Source organism: Cucurbita moschata, unplaced genomic scaffold, assembly GCF_002738365.1.
Source record: "Cucurbita moschata cultivar Rifu unplaced genomic scaffold, Cmos_1.0 Cmo_Scf00021, whole genome shotgun sequence".
NCBI classification, from domain to species: Eukaryota; Viridiplantae; Streptophyta; class Magnoliopsida; order Cucurbitales; family Cucurbitaceae; genus Cucurbita; species Cucurbita moschata.
Window position 1 is genome coordinate 4397005 of NW_019268537.1, and position 14721 is coordinate 4411725.

Here is a 14721-nt window from a genome sequence, read left to right on the forward strand (position 1 = left end):
TTTTTTTTTTTTTTTTTTTTTTTTTTTTTTTTTTTTTTTTTTTCCTTCTTCTTTTAAAAGCAAAACTTATTTATGATGTTTATTCTTTTTTACTTTTTGAAAATCCATCCCATCTTTTATTGCTTTTTCTCGAAATAATAATAATAATAATAAATGGTAAGAGTGTTCATATGATCTAATCAACGAAACAGTTCAAACTATCCAATTCAAAGCATAAAAATAAGGCTGGATCGAGTTACATTTTTTTTTTTATTTGGTAGTATAAACAACTCAATCCATCCCTATCCTATGCTTAAAATTGTTACAAAAATTAAGAATATCTTGTATTAGTAAATAGATGTTAGTGATGTATTGTGACGTGTGGATGTTTGATATTTGATTTTTATGATATTTTAGCTATAAACGTAATATATATATATCGTAAATAAGTATAATTTTAAATATAAAAAAACGAACCACCAAAATCAAAAAAAAAAAAAAAATTGAATTTGTATGTGTTTGTTTTTTCATTTCAAATGATTTACAACTTGACTTTTTGGGTTTCTTTTGATTTCCCTTTTCTTATTATTAGTTTGAGCACGTGAGAGCATATTCAAGTTTGAAATTTGAATTGCTAATAATTGTTACCTCTCTCATCTATTTATTATTATTTTTTTTTTATTCCTTCATCTCAAAATTATTCCCAATCTATTTCAATTTTAAATTTCTTGGCTGTTATGCTAATTTGTTTATTTACTTCAAATTTTAATATTAATATTTTATGTGGTTTCAATTTAAAATTATTTTAAGAAGTCTATCAATTTTAACCCATAATTTTTATATTATGATCTTAACATTACACTTGAATCAATGATACAATTTTAGGGTTCAATTTTTTTTATATATATTTTCGTGTTGAATGAATAATAAAATATATGAACGATTTAAAATTGATATAATTCAATATAGAAACAATATTAGAGTTCAACACGTTTTACCGAGATTTATGAGCTTTGGCAAAATTATTTAATGGTGGTATGTTGATCAAATTTATTTGTGTCACTTAAAAATTAGAAAAAATTGAATAGGAAGTAAAAATTACAACATGTTTGTCAAAATTGATATAACCTAACAAACTTACCAATCAACATTAATTACAACATTAAAGTTTAGTTTTAAAAAATGATTAGAGAGAAAGAAAAAAAAAATTATGGAGGGACTAATAAGAATTTTAGAGATAGAAGAAGTTGGGGCCGACTCGAAATTTTGGGTTGGGTTCGGTTGGTGATGATAGCAACGTGAATAGAGTTTATAACTCACCCAATTCAATTAATAAGGATTATGGTGTCCGAATGATCCAAAAAAATCTATTACATGATTCAAGACATTTAACAATTATTCATTCTTTATCTACAAAATTGGATAGACTTGGTTCAACCTCTATTTCATATATGATAAGCTGACTCGATTGAGAAAGGATTGTTTAGAGTTTGGAAACGTGAACATTTGCAAGATTGAAATGGAGCATGAATGATGTTGCTATAAATAGCATCGATTTATAATTTCTTTGAAAACTGTATTTATTATTTTAATTTCATAACTTTTTGTAGTGAGCACAAGGAGATGATAAGTTACTCGTCAAAATGGTCATATTTGCTTTTTAGCATACATTTGAAGGGTAGTGGGGAGTAACTTGTCAATCATGACCATAGCTACCTGTGGTGAGCATGTAAACGATAGTTGGAATAACTTGTAAATCATGGCAATTTTAGTGGAGAGATTATAAATACCCACAAATTAGTAATAAAAATCACATTTTTGATCCATGAAAATGAGCTCTCATACTTTCACCTTTAAATTTGAGCATATCATTTCTAAGTTTTTTAGACCATTCTTGTGATAGATTGCATCCAAATCATTCAAGTCTCGATCAAGTTCGATTGTAGAGTGACTCAATTTAGAAAAAAAAAAAAACGTAAAATCTTGTTTCTAGATCTTTGATGTTAAGGAGTAATCTAATTCTAGCCTTATCTTAATTTATTTGATGAAAGGGTTATTACTTCTCTGTTAATTTATTTTCTGAAAATTATGATTGTTTTATCACCGACCCCCTATTTTTTTTTGTGTGTTAGACTGTTTTTTCTTTTAAATTATTTAAAAAATTCAACTTATCGTATAGAATGGGATAAAACTTAAATATCAAACATGTACATATCACATTGCATTATTAATATAGGTTACAAACTTTAAATATTCTTAATTTTCACAACAATTTTAAAAATAGAGTTAGGATTGAGTTCGATTATAACTTTACTTTCGGGTTAATCGAGTTGATTCCACTAAAAAATGTCAATCTGCAAAAGCCTCAAATTTTTTATTTTAAAAAATTCAACCCAATTCAAATTAAAAAAATTTCAACTCAACCCAACTTTTATGATTTGAGTTAGATAATTCATATTGATCAAGTTACCTTGCTATAACTAGTCGAGACCCGGAGATGGATAAATTTTTTATAAGAGAAGTAAAGTTAGAAAGAGATAGAGAGATAAAAACTTAATGAGATGAAAAAGTTTTCACACATAATTAAATAACCTTGAAATGAGACAAGTTTAGAGAGATATTACATATTCAAACATATTTTAAAATTACTTGAGAATCCTTATTTTAAAGTTACAAAGGTTTGATTTAAGGTAGTTTTGGATTTTTCTAAAATTACTTGAGAATCCTTATTTTAAAATGAAAATTAATTTTAGCTAGTCAGGTTAGAATTAATCTCCAACATATTCAAACACGATATGAATTTAATCACCTATAAAGTAAAAGAAGTAAACAAAAAAGGATGGAATCTTAATTATATTTAAAACTAATAAAGTGATTTTAGCGAAATAATTTGTTTAAAAGTGATTTTCATGAAGTGAATATGATTATTGTTGGAGGGTATGTTTGAGAGTGATTTTAGAATAAGTTAATCAAAAGAAAAAACATTTGAATGTTCCAGCCAAGAGATAGAACCACCAACCAGAAGGCAACACGTGTTGCCGAGTAGGTGCTCCTACCCTTCCTAGATACGCATGGATACTCGCATCTAGGTTGTGTGCATGAAACGTCTTCCATCTGCACATGAGGTGGGATTTTTAGCCCGTTTCGACTCTCATTCTTCTATTCTTTTCACCAACTTCTATAATGGCCTTATTTTAACTTATCAAGACCTACCAAAAAAAATTTCAGAAAATACGGAGCTCCTAACAAACATAAAATTATGTTCGAGAAGACACGCGTCACCAAAGTAAGTAGTCAATCAAATCTTCTTCAAGCAATACTTATACGAATTACTATGACGTGCTAGCATGCGAGAATATCTCGCCTTAATGGTTAAAATATGCTTGTTTAAGATTCTAGAAGGAAGATTTGGATGATAATGCTATGCATGATGTAAAAAATTTATCAAAATGTCAAATGGAAGATGAGATATTGTGATATGTGCTTCTGAGTGATTGATGAATGTTGTCTACCTATTGAGATTGCATAGATATTTAGATTATGTGTCTCATTCTTTAGGTGATTGATGGGATTATCTTTGTATTAAGCATGCATGAATGTACTATATTAAGAATAGGGTGATAGAGCTAGCTCACATTCATGACCCTAGGTCAAAGCATTTCTAGTAGATCGGGCACCCTAGGATCGTGAGCAATGATCAGTGGTTGAGATCACAGTGCTCTCAATAATTAGATTAGCGGCGAGGATTTAGTCCTAAGAGTCCTCAAAATGTGAGTTTGAGATTTAAACCATTTAGACGCCCTAGAAACCTAGTAAACCTCTACGACACCCAAGAAAATTAAAGAGAGTTTATGAAGCTGCTAGCAATATGAACGGTATCACCAGAGACCAACAACCTCATATCTTACTCCAGTACCTCAGTAGCATTATTCAGTGACCTAGATAAGATCCACTAATGCCCTTGCCAAACAATAGGTATCTAGGAGCCCGTATCGTTAAGCTTGACAAAGATCAAATATACTAGTGCATTGTGGCAACTCGAGGAGTTACTATTGTGTGTAGAGATATGTCAAGATCCTAGGCCATGATTTTGTCAACCCGTTTTGAGAGGGGACGAGGAACTACAAAAGTAGTGTAGCTCATGATTAGTGTCACTATCGTGTGTTAAAATGGTTAGTGGTTTCCTAAACAGGCTCGTTGCACTATAAACTCGCCTTGAGAGGGGGTGAGGGACCACATAGATAAACTAAGTAGCTAGGAGGTATGTAGGGGCACTTCCTCAAATGTTGACTATATGGTAATTCCTCTAAAATGATTGCTAGTTAACCTTTCACAAATGTGTTGAGACAGAGACATCATACTGTCTTATGAGATATGATGAGGTCATGTTTCAACTTAGGATACCGGTCATTCACTGTTGTGGCTATGCAAGCTTACTAAGTATGAGAACGTACAAGTTGGTTCACCCAAAGATGAGATTTGTCGTCTAATAGATTTGCAGTGCTAGAATTCAGTGAACAACTTCTAGACTCCCGTTAAGTTTTTGACAAATAAGAGAAGGGTTCGAAACTTTAAGCCTTTTCCAGGAGCTCAAATAGCTACAAAATTAGGCCTAAACTTCTTAGAGCCCGGAGAAAAGTGTATGGTAACTTATAAATTAGATGTGGTGAGAGCTTACAAATAGTCTCTTATTAAGTATTTTTATACTCATTCAAATTTTCATTTCTTTTTTAAGTGCTCACTAACTGTCAGTCAAGGTGGAAAAACGTTCGGCACCTGCGCGGTCACAAAAGGGGTCGTCTTAGGCGTCAATCTTGTTTGTGTATATTGGGTCTTTTGTGTTTTGTTTCAAATTGTACCCCAAACCCATTCCTCGATTGTAATAGACTTGAACAACACGAGTTTGTATTAGTTTTCAATTTGTTTTTAATTGTGGTGTTGATTGTTTTAAATTGCTCACAATTTTATCGTATTCTATTTTTTATTTTATTTACTTTCATTTTCGTCTTTTTGTCCAGATTCGAGATTCAAAGGCTCAAAAATTGGATTGTGACAAAAAAAAAAACGTCCCTATCTGTTACAACTCTTTTTTTATTTAAAAAATTGATAATTTAAACTTCATTTTATAACAATTTAATTTTTTTAAACCAAAAAATATATATATATATATATATATATATCTTTATGAACTACTTTTTCTAATTTTCAAAATTGACATGAACTTTGAAAACGTTAGAAAATCTTATATGAAAGCAATGTTTAAAATATTAAATTTCAAAAATAAAATTAAAAACTAAAAAATAAATGATTATGACATGAGATTTAAAAAGAATAATAATATAGTTTCAATCATTTATTTTTATTTTCATAATATAGTTAATAAAAATAAAATAAAACTAGACTAAAAAGAAATAAAAATCATTTATTTTTATTTTGATGATTTATTGATAGAATATGAAAAGGGTTTGGTTTAGGTGGTTTGTGACAATAGTGAGTGATTTTGAAAGTCTTTTGCTCGTCACATGATTTTGAAACACGACCATTGTGGGTCCCACTCCCATGCAATGCCTTTTTCTTAACATAGCGCCAAAAGTGCCACGTCATTGTCACGCTGTAATGCACATTTTGTTTTGCCTCAATCATTGACGAGGAATTCCCTCGCTTTCAAACCTGTGGTGCCTATAATAGTTTCATGTTTTGGGGAGCTGACGTTGCAAACATTGTTGTCCTTACGATTAATCTCATAATTATGTCTTAATCCTAACCATAACTTACTAAGTTCATCTTAAATTATTAAACTAATCATTTTAATCATTTCAAACTCACTCTCTATGTTTGAACGAGATTGTAAAATTAGTGATTTTCAAAAAAATATATATATATATATTTTAATTATCATTATTGCGAGCGGAAAAGTTCGACATTGTGAACCCTTTTGTGCGATGCGGTGAAAATGAAAGTAAATGAATGGAAGTATGATATGGTTTAGCATCAAATGCGTTGAGTCAATATGCTAGCAAGTGATATTTGGGAGATCTCTAAAATTGAATCTACACAAACATTGATTTAAACGGAAGGGTTGACTTAAAATTTCAAAATATGTAGTGGAAGTACAATAAAACAAGATCGTGAATGATTGGAACGTGAAAATTGGAAGGTAGTAAACCAAAATAGAGACAGACGTTGAGCGATGCTAAAAATGATTAATGAATCAATGCATGGTTCTGGTTACCTAATGGTAACCCTAATTCGACCTATTAATCATGTAAGACAGTGACGTATAACTGAATTTAAACAAAGGGTTTCACCAAGTGTCTCACACCCGGTATCACTATCATACCAACAACAATTTTTGTATCTCTACATGCTATTCATGTTTGTTATTATATTGCCATTTTTACTTGCAAGTACTTGATTTATCTCTCAATCAAGTTTACTAAGTTGCTTTCAGGGAGTATTTCTACCTGCTATGCCCTATTCAAATATACTCGGCTTTTGAGAGGGTGAATTTGATTTGACATTCTTGTTAGAAATGACATAATAAAAATTACAAAGAAAGTAAAATATATTTTCAAATAATGAACGGGGCGAATCATATTACGCTTTTATGTAACAACAACTCATATTTTAACCATTCACAAAAAAAAAAAAAGTTTAACATTATCATTTTAAAGAAAAATACAAAATCACCTATTTAGAAAATAACTTGGATTGGTTAGAAAAGTAGCATAGGCAACTATTGTCTATCTTGACCAACAATTTGTCCATGAGGAGATATTGCCATTTTACGTACGGTGAAAGAAAGGCTAAGACAGAGCGAAGCGGCGAGACAGTAGGTGATTGAGTTCAGTAGGTGATTGAGTTCAGTTCGTAAACTCGTCTTCATCTTTCTTCTTCTTTTACAGTTCAGGGAGAGGTGAATGAGCGAAGCCGGCCGGTCTCTTCTCCAACTTGATTGAACTCTGACGGATGCCTCCATTCAACTATTTCATCGTAGACATGTTTACTAAATTGCTTTTAAAGCCGACTTGACTCTGATACCAACTGTCACAATCACACTTTTACGGGATGCTTGCAAGCGATTGTGCGGTACTCACTCCCATCACTGAGTGAGTTAGCCAACTCGAGTTCGTGTCGCCTTCGATCAGACGACGTATACCCAAGCCTTTGGCCCCTTTTTGAGAATAAAGTTTTAGAAAATGAGGCAAAGAGAATTTAGAAAGAGCTCGAAAGCAATGTTGTAAGCTAGCAAGCAAGGAAGACAACAAAACAACTTAGATAACATATACATCCAAGTAAGAAAAATAGACAACGAGTCGCATCACCTATAGTATATTATGAGACATTTTAAGTTTACCAGGTATAGACATGATTTTTTCGAAACTTCATACTCCTTGAAAATATAAAAATAAACTATACATCATGAAAGCGGTAAAGTAGTATAACACGAGGGCGTTGGCATGCAACTAAAATGCGGCCATGGACACCACACCTTGGACAAGGATGACGTGACACGTAGTAGGGGAGGACACTTGCAGGTTGGAGGGCCAATTTGGGTCGAGCCTAATACAGTTCGAGTCGTGGTTGGAGTTTCAGGTTAAAGGTGATTCGGGTACGATCGCCTACAAATCCTTACACATGAGCGAGCTTTTGTTCCCAACTCAATGCAAATTTAATATTTACTTATGTTGTGGCTAATGAGCGACTGACACATGGCCATATCCTCACCTAAAGCGTGTTTCTTCTTCCTCGGCCCGGCACGAATTCAAGAATTTCTCTTAAATTTCGTGTGTTTTTTTTATATTTTCTTTGAATTCTGGTATCTTATTCTACATCACTTGAATCAACTTGATTCTTTCATCAAAATTGTAAAGTTTTAATTTACTTTCTATTAAAGTTATTCCTATACAACTTCAATAACTATGGAAGAAGTTATTCTTGTTCGAAGGTAGCTTAAAACTAGAAAACTCATCATTTTTTAAGCTAGTTGGAACTCTAACTTCAATCCAATTTAACTCTACTTTCCTTCACGGAAATTGTGCGAAATTCTCCCAAAAATAATATATTAAAGTTTTAGAATCTAACTCTACATGAATCTCACCGAAGAAAAATTGAGACTAAAACTTAGAAATCTTGCCTCACGTTTTACCTTGATTCTTGACCGTTTTGGACGACTGAAATGTCCAAATTAGGTCTCCTCGTAGTTTTGAATAAGTTTTGTGAAGGAAGCTTGAACCAAAAACGATTCGAAGTGGGAAGATTGGGAGTACTACGACGATTATTTTCTCTCTCAAACTCCTTTCTCCTCTCCTCTTCTCCTTTCCTTCTTCACTAACTGTTGGTTATCTCATTGCACATACCTAACTAGGAAAGGGAGAAAAAAAATCCAAAATGCCGCTTCGAGATTCAAAATTTAAAAGATCGAGTCGTGACAAAATCATAAATATATTTTAACTGAATTATATTTCAATATATATAATAAAGTATCGGTTGAATCTCATCCAAATTTTAAATATATACTTTTATTTATTGTATTTAAGATATATCAGTTATTTTAATATTTAATGCATCGAATACAATAAATATATATTTCTATATTATATTTAATATATCAAATATATTAGTATTAGTTTTATCATATTTTGACCTTTGAATGGCCAAAAAGTACAATTATTTTCAAGAAAATTGTTGGACTTTGAAAAATAGTGATAGAAATAATAAATTTTCTACGATGAATAAAAAAAAATGATAACGACATTCCATTTGTTCTCATGTAACGTTTAAGTCGTCATTGTGGAGTCAACATAGTATCTGGCTGTAGTAACCACATGTCGAGTAGTAAAAATATCTCAAAGGTTAAGACTTGTAGGCCTCTCGAAACAATATCCCAAAAAAGATTGGAGTAGAAAGCCCTAGAGAGGATAAAGTGAAACTTAACTTAGTTTTTGCTTAACCAAAAAGTTCTATTTATCGACCACTTAAAAAACAAAATTTATTAAATAATATATTTAAATATTTAATATTTTAAAATATAATGCTAGTTAATATATTCTAATATATATTTAATAAATTTAGAATATATATTTTATTTTATGTATAATATATATAAACTATATTTTAATATTTAATGCATTAAATATAATAAATATATATATTTTTGTTTAATATGTAATATATTTAATATATTAAATAATTTCAACTCTTCAAATTAAATATATTAAATGCTAATTGAATATTAAATAAGCGGGAGAACTTCCAAATATATATATATTAAATATTAAATATTAATTTAAACATCTTAAATTAACCTACTCTTTTATAAATAATATATTAAATATTAATTAAAAACTTCAAATTTTTCTTCTCTATAGAATATACCAAACTAATTAATTTATCATTTTTTATTAACGCTAATTTTCTTCATAATAGACCTAGAGTTACACTCTCGTACACAGTACGATAAGTTGGGTCTATTGATACAAGCGTTACAAATAAATCAATTATTCATGAGCGATTTATTAATTTATCATTTTACCTATAATATCTTCGTGATTGGGATAAAAGATAGGGAGCCAAATTTAGCATCCATTTATGATTTTAATAAATGAAATAATTAATTTAAAATTTTGATTATAAATGAAAAAATTTAGTTAAAAAAAATGATATTTTGATATTGTTATTGAAGGAGAGAATGAAAAGAAGGAGCGTAGGCGTCGGTGATTCAGATTTGATTTGTGCAGTGAAACCTGCAGACTGCAGCGCAGCGATTCTCAATAAAAACAATACAAATTCGGTATTTATGGCAATTTATCAATTTACCAACCCCTACTCTTTTTCTTTTTTTCCCATTATTTATTTATTGCTTTTACATCCCACCCATTATTATTATTATTATTTTTATTAATATTTTCACAATTAAAATTACTTTAAATTAAACAATATGGTAAAAACATCATTCCATGCTTTGTTTTGTTAATTAATTGTGTAATAACAATTTTTTGTGCGAGATAATCAACATTTTTAATTTTACGTTTTCTAATTATTTTGTTTAATACTTTTCTAAATTAATAATTAAAGGCCTTTTTCTAATATTTTGGCTTTCATTTTCTTTTTAAAATTAAGCTTTCTACCACTTTTCGTTTCAATTTTTAGCCAAGCTAAGATACTGATATGAATCACGACCAAGAAATTTCCATACCTCAAGATCCAATTGCAAAGACGAGAACCAAGAAGCTACAACAAACCTTATATAATTATATTCAAGTTATGGTGAGCTCATCCAAGAAAATTCTAGAAGACGTTGGAGACCTCCCTTATATGTTATGCAAAGTTGAGCTTCAAGGAAGAGATGAATTAAATGCACCTTAAGTTGCATTTGATGAATTCCACTGAATTTATAAAACTAGTCCAAAGATGACTAATAAGCACATTTTATTAATTGCATTATTTAATTATAGTTTAACTATTTGTTAGTCATATTTAAGCTAGTTTTAAATATAGGAGTTAAAGGTTGTATTGTAACTCGCATAGGTTACTATATTCCACCGTTAACTAGCCATTTTAACATGAAGGTTATGGGTATTTCTCATTTACTCGCCCATCTAATTTGGGAGTTATGTATCACATGGGTTAAGGTTGTAAAGGCTCTATAAAGCCTTCTTTTCTTTGATTAGACATCAGATTTTGGAATTAAGAATAGAATTTCTATTTTAGCTTGGTTGAGAGCTAAACTTTCTTTACAAATTTTTGTGTTTAAAACTTGCATGTTAGAGTCATTCAAGTGATATTGATCAAACCTCTTGTGGAGTGATTCGAATCACGAGTTTAGAAACGAGTTTTCTTTACTCTTGATCTTGATCATCAAGGTAATCCGTTCCATACTTTCCCTTGGTTTGATTTCCATATCAGATACTCTATCGAATAGACGTGCACCAAAAATGGGTGAATGGCCTCTAGACCCTAAAAGAGTTTATTATAGACATGAGAACCACTTGGAACTTCGAGGTTTTTTTAGAAGCTCAGTTAGCTATAGAATTAGGACCGAACTTCCTAGAACATAGAGAAGGAGCATGTAATAACTTATTACAAACGGGGTGTGATAGAACTTACAAGTAGGTTGCTTATTCAATATTTTATAATCACCTCATTCTACATTTTTTTAGGTATTTGTTGACTGTCAATTGAGGTAGGAAAGCGTTTGGGAGCTATGCGTTCACAGAGGGGGTCGTTTCGAGGTGTCAATTCATCTGTGTTTTGGATTTTTTGTGTTTTACTTGAATTATTTGTATTACAAACTCATTCTTCGTTTGTAAATAAATTTGAACAATGCCGACTTGTATTAGATTTTGATTTGTTTTTAATTGTTGTGGTGTTATGTTTAAATTGCACAAAATTTTATTGTATTTTATTTATTTTAATTGCTTTTATCTCGTCTCAACTCAAATTCAAAGCCTTAAATATTAGGTCATGACATGAGCTCTATAGATAGTTGAACCCTCCATTTTGAGGGTTTAGAAGTTAGAAACTCTAAGAGACAAAGTTGAAGAAAATGGAATAATTGGCCTATCATGCTTGTGAAAGTCCGTAAACTTGCTCCAACAAAAATCTTACGGTCCTGATCTCTATAGCACGTCTCTCAAGGTTGGTAAATCTTATTTTTTAAAATGTCAACTTATCTAGAACTTCTAATGGTAATGGTTTGCTCGTGGGGTGCTTAATTTCTCTGAAGCTACTACGTATTTGCACAGAGACATGCTTCTCTTCCAGATTTTTGTTCACGAGAGGTTGGGTCATAAGTACCTCTTGATATGGTACCATGCCTTAAGGTATCTTGTACCAAATCTATGTGTTGGACGTCTTGCTCCCTACGACGTCAACTCTTCTAAGGGCAGTCTATTATCTCATGACCCCTTTCAGCCTCATCACCATATCTAGATACTATAACTCATATCCATTCTCGTCTTATAAGATTAATGTTCGCTCTTTAACACTCTAGGCATTATCATAACTAAATATCTTAGCTATGTGGTCCAAATCATACATCGAGTTCAAAGAGATCTTTTAACATTTCATATACTAATTTACAGGTTCATACTATATACCTGGTCACAATGGAGCATGTCGTTGAGATGGGCTGAAAAGGTGTATGATTCTCTACCTAGGTAAGTCTACTAGACATAAAAATCGATTGTTTTAATATCAATCTTTAACGACCCAACTTTTTAGGCTTGGAATCTTGAACCATGATTAAATAAAAATACAAATAAAAATAAAATATGATAAGATTTTGTACAATTTAAATACCACAGTACCACGGTTAAACAAAAATTGAAATTTAATTAGATTAGTGTTGTTAAGTTTATTACAAAAGAGAAATGAGTTTGGCGTACAATTTCAAACAAAATTCAAAACACACAAATAGGATTAACACTCCAGGACGATCTTCTTTGTGACCGTGCAACCCTCGAATGCTCTCCCACCTCAACCGGTTGTCAGTGAACATCTGAAAAAGAAATGTAAAGTGGGGTGAGTACAAAAATACTCAATAAGCAGCCTATTTGTAGGCCCTCATAGTATCCAATCTTGAGTAAGCTACCACCTGCTTTTCTCTGGGCTCTAGGAAGTTTGAAACTAATTCTACAACTATTCAATCTTCTAAGAAAGTCCGGAAGTTTTGAGCGGTTCTCTCATTTTTCACATACCTATTGGGGCCTAGAAGTTATTCACCAAGCTCTAGTGTCGTGAATCTACTAGACAATGTATCAAATCTTAGGGTGAACTAATTTTTCTATTCTCATACTTGGTAAGTTTGCATTGTCATAGCAATGAACGATCGGTATCCTGGGTTGAGGCGTTATCCTATCATTTTTCATAAGACAGTATGGTGTCTCTATCTAAACGCATATGTCTAAGGTTAACAGGTGACCCTTCCACAGGAATTTTCATACAATAAACGTCTAGGAGAGCGATATGTCCGCTAGTTACTCAGTAAACCCATGTGGTCCCTCACCTCCCAGGGTGGGTTTACTTTGCAACAAGCCTATTCAGGAAGCCTTTGACCATTTTTTCACACTGCACTCCATGTGAGCTAAACTACTTATGTAGTCACTCATCCCCTCTTAGGTTGGGTTTACATAATCGCTTTTGACCCATTTCTACACACAACAATAACTCCTCAAGTAGCCACAACCCACCATCTTGTTTGACATTGTCTAGCTCGATAGTAGAAGTTCTTAGACTCCTACCGCTTGGCACGGACACTATTCAATTTGACCTAGATTGCGAAATAGTGGTATTGAGGTACCGGAGAAAATAGGAGGATCGAACTCTGGTGATACCTTTCACGCTTCTAGAGGCCTCATAACCTCTCCTCAATTTCCTTGGGTGTTGTGGAGGTTTACTAAATTTTTAGGGCGTGAAAGCGATTTAAACCTCGAACTCACATTTTCATGACTCCCAGGACTAGCTCCTTGAGGCAAATCAAATTTCTGGGTGCACTATGGTCTCGACCATTGGTCACAACTCATGATCCTAGAGTGTTCGATTTATTGGAAATGCTCTGACTATGGTTTAGCGCCCTATTCTTAAGTTGGTACATTCATGCATGCTTGATCAGGGAGATAATTCTATCAATCACCTAAAGCACGAAATACATTATCTGAACATTCATGCAAGCTCAATAGGGAGATAACATCGATCAATCACTTAGGGCACAAATCATAAAATCTCCTTTTTAACACATCAAAAAACATTTAAAACATTGTAAAATCTCATTTTTGGGGCATTTTGCTAAATTTTTTACATCAAACATATCATTCTCATCTAAATTGCCCTTCCAGAGTCCTAATCATGCATATTCTAACCACCTAAAATAAGGTATACTTGCATGCTAGTATGTATTAGTGATCCTTACAAGTAATTCTTGAAGAAAGTCTGAACGGCTACTTACTTGGGTAATGTGTGCCTTCCTGAACTTGCTTTTTTTTTTTGCTGGTTTGGAGCTTCTAATTTTATGAAATTTCTATGTAGGTCTCAGTTCAAGTTAAACATAAGGTTATATCAAAATCGTGGTGAAAAACGAACAAACAAGAGTATCCACACGCGTGCCTCCACACGCGCAACCCACACACGAGTATCCACACGCGTTTGGGAGGGGTAGTCGTGCAGGCTATGCTCCTTTGTGTCCCACGACGTGAGTTCGGACCTTGCTTTCGTTTTGATTTCCTTGGTTTTTACTATATTGACACATGGCTCAATCTCGTGCTTTCACCTGCAAGGAATCCTATGTTGACATGTGTCCTCATCCTTTCTAGTTGCGCTCCTCTGCTCGATGCTCGACACGTGTCAGTTGCATTTTAGTTTTAAGAACCCTTTTGAGAATACTTTAGGATTTCTTGTTTTTTCCCACTTTCTTCCAACTTTGTACAATTCTTGAGGATCGTCATAACTCCGTCTTTCAGTGAGTTTTGCCTCTAAATTCCTTCACAAAAGTAAAATCACTTCTTAAATAATTTTAGACTAATTTCACAACCTAAATCCTCAACAAACTCACGAGTGTAAGAAAAATTGAGACTAAAAACTCGAAGTCCTTACCTCTCGATCTTCTTGATTTTTTTATGAATTTGAACCGTTCAAGTCCAGACTAAATATCCAGGAGGCTCTCGTGAATGAATTTCTCTTTTCTCTCTCTTCCTATTTCTTTCCTTTTCTTCTTTATTTTCTTTATGTTTTTTCTCTACTAAT